Source organism: Sinocyclocheilus rhinocerous, unplaced genomic scaffold (genome assembly GCF_001515625.1).
Source record: "Sinocyclocheilus rhinocerous isolate Xijiao unplaced genomic scaffold, SAMN03320098_v1.1 scaffold4841, whole genome shotgun sequence".
In the NCBI taxonomy this organism is placed as follows: domain Eukaryota; kingdom Metazoa; phylum Chordata; class Actinopteri; order Cypriniformes; family Cyprinidae; genus Sinocyclocheilus; species Sinocyclocheilus rhinocerous.
In genome coordinates, this window is record NW_015625569.1 from 128,257 (window position 1) to 136,442 (window position 8,186).

Genomic DNA, 8,186 nt, shown 5'->3' on the forward strand with positions numbered 1-8,186 from the left:
TCTGTTAATTAAAATAAAATGAACCTTTTTTTTTTTTCTTTTTTTTTGATCAGGTGGTCAGCTTTGTAGGCTCTCTCTTTCAATTGTAAACATCTCTCATCAACCTCCATTAATCACAGAACACGAATGGTTTTTCAACAGACAAACTACCATTGTCAACAGTTTGTTCAGGACTGGTCTAATTCTTATCTCCATATATTTATTCTATAATGGTTATTCCAAACCTCCACTGGAAGTTGCTGTGCAAATTCTTGCCAATAAAGGCCCCAGGTTTCCTGAGATTATCTAATTTCACACAGTACATTGTGGTCCTAGAGCACCGTATGCCTTGTGAGTACTTGTTTGAATTTGTTCATACTCTTGTTTGTAATGCTGTGTGGCATGGATGATAACATCTGACTTAAAAGATGACTTAAGATCTTCACTTAAGCAATGGTCAGATCAGTTGTAATTCTGAATCATACAACCAATGCAGGAAAATTAACATCTGAGCCAAGTGGCTTAATAAAAGTCAGTCTTGCAGATAATTGTTATAAGTTTAAGGTAATAATAAGATGTCCCTCCCATATTTCAGCACAGAATGCTGTAGTTTTATTTGCTGTTGTCTGCAGAGCAACCCAAAGCAGCAGATTGAATTGGAGAAAATCAGTCTCTTCAATTGGTTTGAGGTCTTGTGCTTAGCTTTACTATCATATAGTCAGTCCTCATATACCTCAGTGCTGTGTGTTTATACCTTTTGAAATATTTTACTTATGATCTCAAATTTCCCATCGGTGGAAGAGAAAAAAGGAGATATGGCAACAAAACGATCTCAAGTCAGGCTGTAGCACTGCCCACACGTCAATGGCTCCAACGCGTTTCCTCTATGTTGTCCATTTGATTTGACCTCTGGACCAAAGCTGGCTTGTGACAAGGTCAGATCGTCTTCACAGCAATAAGGCTAATCTTAATTATCAAACATACAAAACAAAATAAGGCAGTAAAACAAACCACTGAGCCATGTGGCTTCTGAAATGTATACCTTATGGAAATGTTCATGGTCATCCCAGAGGTTCCTGTCATGAGCGCCTCAGTCCGACGCAGTGTCACGGTTATGTTCTGTAAGAAACTACAGACTGCCTCGACCCAGATTCCGCTTCACAATGTATGTTAGAAAACACAGTCAACAGTTATGTTGTTTTTGCAACATTTGGGATCATCACATCCTGATGGACCAAATGGTCATCAGTTATAGAATGGGAATGGGTGTGGAACAAACCATCTCAGACAATGGGGTGTCTGAACTTCATTAACATACAGAGCACAGCTGTTACGACAGCAACTTCATCTGCATTAAGGGTGGTAAAATGCATAAACGATTAGAGTTTAAGATGTTCAGGGTTTATTTCAACTCCACTGAACCCAAGGTAATTCATGTAATTTGTCACAGCTATGCTGCAATAAACATCTTCATTAAAGGGGTCCTATTATGCTCTTTTACAAAGTCTTGATTTTGTTTTGGGGGTGTACTAGAACAGGCTCTCATACTAGGTTGTTCGAAAAACACATTATTTTTCACATATTTTACATTATTACATCACCTCTCTCCCCAGTCTGGCATGAACGGCTCGAATAGTTCCTGTATCAAATGAAGTGAAATGAAATGAAATGCCTTCTGAAATACGAAATGTGCTGTGATTGGTTAGCTGGGCCAGTGTGTGCTGTGATTGGTTAGCTGGGCCAGTGTGTGCTGTGATTGGCAGCACTCGGCGCCTGATCGGGAAATGTCATGCCCCTTACCATAGTCACCTGCGAGCTTCAGTGTAAATATTGCATCATTATTAAATCAATTTGAGCGCGATTTAAACCCGGATGATTGTAACCACTCTAAGTTCATCTGCCTTGGGAAAGCTAGCGTGTCTCCGTCTTGGTGATAACACTCGTTGCTTCTCTAGTGCAGCTCAACCAGGTCTCGTCCCATTCGTCTGTATTTGTGATATCACAAATCCCGGAAAATATGCGTTGTAGTCCAAACGAGTCGTTCGTTGTAGTTTTTGAAAAGTGATTTCTGTTAAATAAAATATCTCCTTTTGAAGTGGACTTTGAGCTTTGTAACTTTGCAGATCTTTTTTATGCTCAAACAGCAACATTACAGACTAACTAAAGTTGAAAAAGTGAAAAAGCATAATAGGACCCCTTTAAGATCTTCCACATCCTTATCATTTTTTACAGTTCTGTTTCAAGGACTTTTAGTTTGTTTCTCCTTGCTTTCCTGTTTCATCACATTCCTGTTTCCTTTGTTCTTTACAATCTGTATTGCTCTCTTCTTTAGCATATATATTTTGGATTTAAGTTGGTTTTATATGTATGAGCCCATACCTCCACACAAGTCATGTATGGAACTATGAGCATAATTTATAATCTACTGTAACATTCAGAAATTTATTCTCATACACTCTTTCTGTGTCTTCATTATTAATCCTAATTTTATCTTTTTTTACTACTTAGCCGATTACTAAATATTATGAACTTTGATTATCATCAAACCACCTTTTTAAGACTAAAATCCGATTTCCACTGTATTCAGAAGCTGTTCCAACTTTTTCCCTGAACAGTATAAATTCATGTCATCAGCAAACAGAACAATTTTAATTACTTTAAGCATTTTACAAACAATTTGGGGCCTAGTACTGAACCTTGTGGGACACCAAAAGTGACTTTCATTAAATTTCATTGTTTCTTTGCTAAGCAGAAGTTGAAGTTAATTATAATGAGAGTCTGGTAAAGCTGACTGACCAGTGTTTCCATATTGTCAGGGCAGAGATGATGATCTGCCCCTGCTGGACCCATGACTGTGGTCTAGTTTTAGGCAACACACACGCAGATGGTCGGTGAACCCATGTAGGAGCTTTATTGATAATCAGTTAAGAAACAAGTGAGTAGACTTATGGGATATTTCACTCAAAAATACAAATTCCTCTATTATCACCACCAATGTTGTTCCAAACCCATAAGAATATATTTCATCTTTGAAACACAAATGAAGATATTTTTTTAATACTCTCCCATCCATTGAAATTCAATAAAAACATTAATGCAACAGAAAGTATGAATGGAGTGAACACTACTCTTTGACTTGACTGAATAGTGATGAATGACAATAGCTGGTGTAAAAGGAATCACATGGTTGAATTGGAAGAATGGAGATCACTCTTGTAGAAGGACGATGAAGATGATCACAGGGAGCAAAGAGGTTTGTATCTTTCAAATGGAGACTAGACAATGACTGATTAATAATTCTTAATAATGGTTGGCCATAAAGACCCCAAGAAAAGAGAAAACTCTGTTTAACAAGTATCTGTCGTGGACCAACAGCCAACTGATCCACATTTAGACCCTCTTAAGCATCACTTAGCTGGATTTAGCCTATATAACATCAGTGGGTGAAGTCTTTAGAGTAATGTTACTGTGTTGCTACCAGATAATTATGGCTATCATGGAAATTATGGCCTTTTTTTGCCTGCTATTATGGAAATTATAATTAAACATTTTTATTAGGAAAAATAATTTGGATTTGCATTGCATTTTTTATTATTAAATAAATAAACAAATAGATGCAATTGTATAAACACAAATACTTTGTAATGTTTAAACTAATTAATGTGTATAATAAACTGGTCCTTTAAATTGTTGATTTAACCATGGTGTAATAATCTTATCTATCCTGAGTACTTTGGGTGGGTGTGTCCACATACATACATTATGTCCTTACTAACACATGGGAAATAAAAACAAAGATGCTTCCATCTGCTGGAGAAATATTTGTGGCTATCATGGAAATTATGGCCTTTTTTTACCTGCTATTATGGAAATTATAATTAAACATTTTTATTAGGAAAAATAATTTGGATTTGCATTACATTTTTTATTATTAAATAAATAAACAAATAGATGCAATTGTATAAACACAAATACTTTGTAATGTTTAAACTAATTAATGTGTATAATAAACTGGTCCTTTAAATTGTTGATTTAACCATGGTGTAATAATCTTATCTATCCTGAGTACTTTGGGTGTCTTTGTCCACATACATACATTATGTCCTTACTAACACATGGGAAATAAAAACAAAGATGCTTCCATCTGCTGGAGAAATATTTGTTAAAAAAATCTTTCAAAATTTCACATTGAAAACAAATGTATATATTCTGTTTCGGTAACTGTAAAATATATTGATTTGTCTAAACAATAAATACATCTCAGGATACAACAAACTAAATGTTGTTAATTACTTAACATTTTAGTTATGATCAGAACCAGAAAGAATATGTTATGCAACATTATAAATATATGTACCTATTGTTTAGATAAATACAGTATTTGTCACTCTTTAAAACGTTTAGTTTATCACTAACCTAAATACACATGCAAGTCAGTCTGCGTATGTCAGTGGGGTTTTAAGAGTTCATCATCGGTTCAAGTCCTTAAGGAATCTCATAAAACAGAAGAGCTTTTTAACAGCACTGAATCCTATCTGGCTTAGCTTATCACGGTGACTGTAGACCAATATGACAGGGTGAACTGAGGTTATCACAGTCCTTAAAAGAGACTGTAATCATCTGACACTTGATGACGTGAGTGATCTTAGAGGATGTTACTCATCTACACCCTGATATTTCCATAACACAGTAAAAATCCTTGGGCCTGATAAGCGCCGATTTGTAACCATTGTTGTTGTTGTTTTGAAATATTTAGTTTTTAAATGGGTGTAAATCATTATATACAAATCAACAAACAGTGAATATAATATCATAGTACATCACACACTGTAATTACAAAGGCTAGGATGTCATCACTGGTCCGAAATGTAATCACATACAGACATGATCTAAGGCCAGATGAGATAACTGACCTGTCACACTGCCACAAGAAAAGTGCAATATAGTGAAACGTAAACAAGGGGAAATTATGAATGGCCTAGTATTTTATAGAGCACTGGTGATATTTTGTTTAAAAATCTCATCTGTCAGCATGGTCTTTATGTGACTACAAGCTGATTGTTTTGTCTTGGCTTTTGTTATACAGCGAGGGTGTGATTTCTGTAGCACATGTTCTAGATTGTTTTTAAACGTGGCCTTAGTGAGAGGTATTTGGACGTCACTGTTCAGGACAAATGACTGATTATCTTCCTGGGACCAGCAAAACATGTTTTTTGGGGTTTAGAATTTGTATGGTGTTTAAAGAATCATTATAGTGTTTGGAGTATAAGCAACGTATGACAATTTTTAATTTTTTTTAAGAAAACATTAGAGGACACTATACTTGACACTGTATATGCACATATTTCTCATTCAGAAATCAATTTTAAAGTTTGAATTGAGATTAAATTTACAATAATAACCTAATAAATAACCTACAATATATGTAATACTGATATAAATATGTCTGTATGATAGTAATTTGTTGCATTTTTGTATGCAAGATGCTTTGACATGTATTTATTTTTTAAACTTCCTCTTAACATCAACGGAACTTTGCAAAAATTGTACTAAAAAGAGTGTTTGTCCACCCATAATGTCCTAATAAATACATGCAAATAAATACATATCACCCATAATGTCCAACAATCATTTTTGTATATTGAAATGTGTAATACAAAAGAAAAGATAATAATTGTAGTATTTAATTTTCAAAATTAATTAGGACAATTATGACATTTTTAAAGGAATATTGATACATAATATAATGTTTTACAGTATTCAACAATTAATTCAACCAACAGAAGACGGATGAAATCACATTTAAAGTAAAATTGAAAATCAATCAAATAAAATGTATTCTACTAGTGCAAAATAATATACAGTAGCCTACAAACTGTTTATTTATAACCTGATCTCATGAAAGTGCGTATCAATAGCAGGCGTTAATGTTTCGATTTGGCGCACTATTTAAACGCAGAAATTGACTTTGGCGTGCATATGATACGCAATGGGGAGGATTAGGGGTGTGGGCTAGATGCGGATCATATGCACGCCAAAAGTGCGTATTAAATGCACGCCAACAAATTGTGTATCATATGCACGCAAAAACTGCGTATTATATGCACGTCAAACACGTGCGTATCAAATGCACGCCAAAGTCAATTTCTGCGTAGGCCTATCAATAGCACGATTTTCTGTTTGTATTTGGCGTAGCCTACTATTTAGACGCATTTTCATGAGACCGGGTAAAATGTATTATTAATAATAATAATAATAAAAACGATGGCATATGAGAGAATTTTGTCCAAAAAAGAAGTGAAATGTTGATCAGATATACAGTAGCAATAAATAAGTAGTGACGTTTGTTTTCAAGTGTAGTTAAACTCTTTGTAATCTTCACCTGTAAATCACAGGAAGTTAAATCACACACCGAAAGCAGTCTATGTGCTGACAGCCGGCCGGCAGTTTACGGTGTAAGCAGATTACCCTTTATTTCCTCGTTTTCTGCCCTAGGACACCCTTCACACACAGTTTCCCCTTGACTCACCGTCTGTGTGGATTCATCATTACGTGAGTGGGCGTCGCTGGCGGGAAGGGCGTGAGGCTCCGCGGCGCGTCAGGCATTCCGTGACTACATGGCAGATTTCTAAAGCCGTCTCCACATTCACTGGCTCATTCTCTCAGAGAGCTCACAGCCGGCAGCCATGGACATCTGCTTTCTGCTCTTCGTGTCTTTTCTCTCCGTGTTTCACTTCAGCAGTGCTGACCAGCCTTTGGAGGAAGCAATAATTGTAGCAAGTAAGCTCTTTGTTCGTGTCATATTGGATTGTTTACAACATGTCAAATGTTTTGAATGCGTTTTCTCTCTCTGTGTGTAGCCTATATGTGTGTGAATTATAATATTTCAAAGAGGCTCTTTTACACTGTTATAACAAATATAATATAGCTAGCTACTACTTCATTATTGAGAGATTACGTTGAATATTTTCATGTTTTGCACCAACTACTAATCAAAGCACATGGTGGTTTAACAGGGTACCTTCAAAAAAAGAAAGTTTTCATGGCAACGTATAAAAAATCAGTAATTCTTCTTTGTTGGTTAAATGTAGAGCATCATGTAGCATGTCTTTCATGAGCGCAAACTCTTCAAATGTTTCTTCAAGACCCAGTACTGTCATTGATATTCTCAGTCCATGTCTCACAGGAAATGTGGAGCTGCTCGGCGGCTGGACTCTCGCCAATCCCGAGAGGGAAGACGTTCAAGATGCTGCTAAAGAAGCTGTAGAGGTGTTCAACGCGAAGTCCAAAGCAAAGAAATACTTCAAACTCATCAATGTCACATCGGCCAGCACTCAGGTACAGGTTTCATGTTTTCATACATATCTTCTGATATGTGTAAATGTGTATTAATGCACATTAAATGACAGCCAAACTTTGTGTCCAGGTGACGAATAAGATCAACTACAAAATAGAAGCCACAATTGGAAAGACAAAATGCCACAAATCAGAAAATACAGATATTCAGGCTTGTGGCATGGCAAAAAAGGTAGATTTCTTTCTTTCTTCTTCTTTTTTTTTTACACTTGATTGTAGCCAAAATTACAAAAATCTACACATGCATACTACCATTACTCTTCAGATTTTTACTTCTTTTTTTTTAGCAACTGACATGTAAGTTTGAGGTGACCCTCAACCCAATGACTGATGACCATGAGGTGCAGAAGATGTCCTGCAGAAGATCCGCTTAATTTCACATGGACTCAAGTCTCTACAGTTTCGTACTTTTGGATAGCCGATCACACATTCTTTATCTTGACATTTTCTTTTTCCTGATGATATAGCTTATTTAAAATGGAAAACTTCTCTAAAAAAAGGTCAAATAGAAAAAAAATCTCCCTTTGAAAGGAATTTTATGCATATTGTTAAATACCCCAAATACTTTTTTTTGAAGATGATAGTTTTATAGTAAAGATTATTATTTATTGATAAGATTATTCAAAAGCAAATTATGCAATGACCAATTAATATTTTAAATGATACATTTTTCCAAGAAGAAATGTTTTGAGTTTAGAATCTCTCGTTGACAGACATTTTCCAGAACACTACAGTAAGCCAGTTCAGTTTATTTTTTTTAAACTGAAACTTTTTTTTAAATAACATTTCTAAGAATAAAATCTTGAGAGCAAACCACTGTGTGTATGTGTGTGTATATATATATATATATA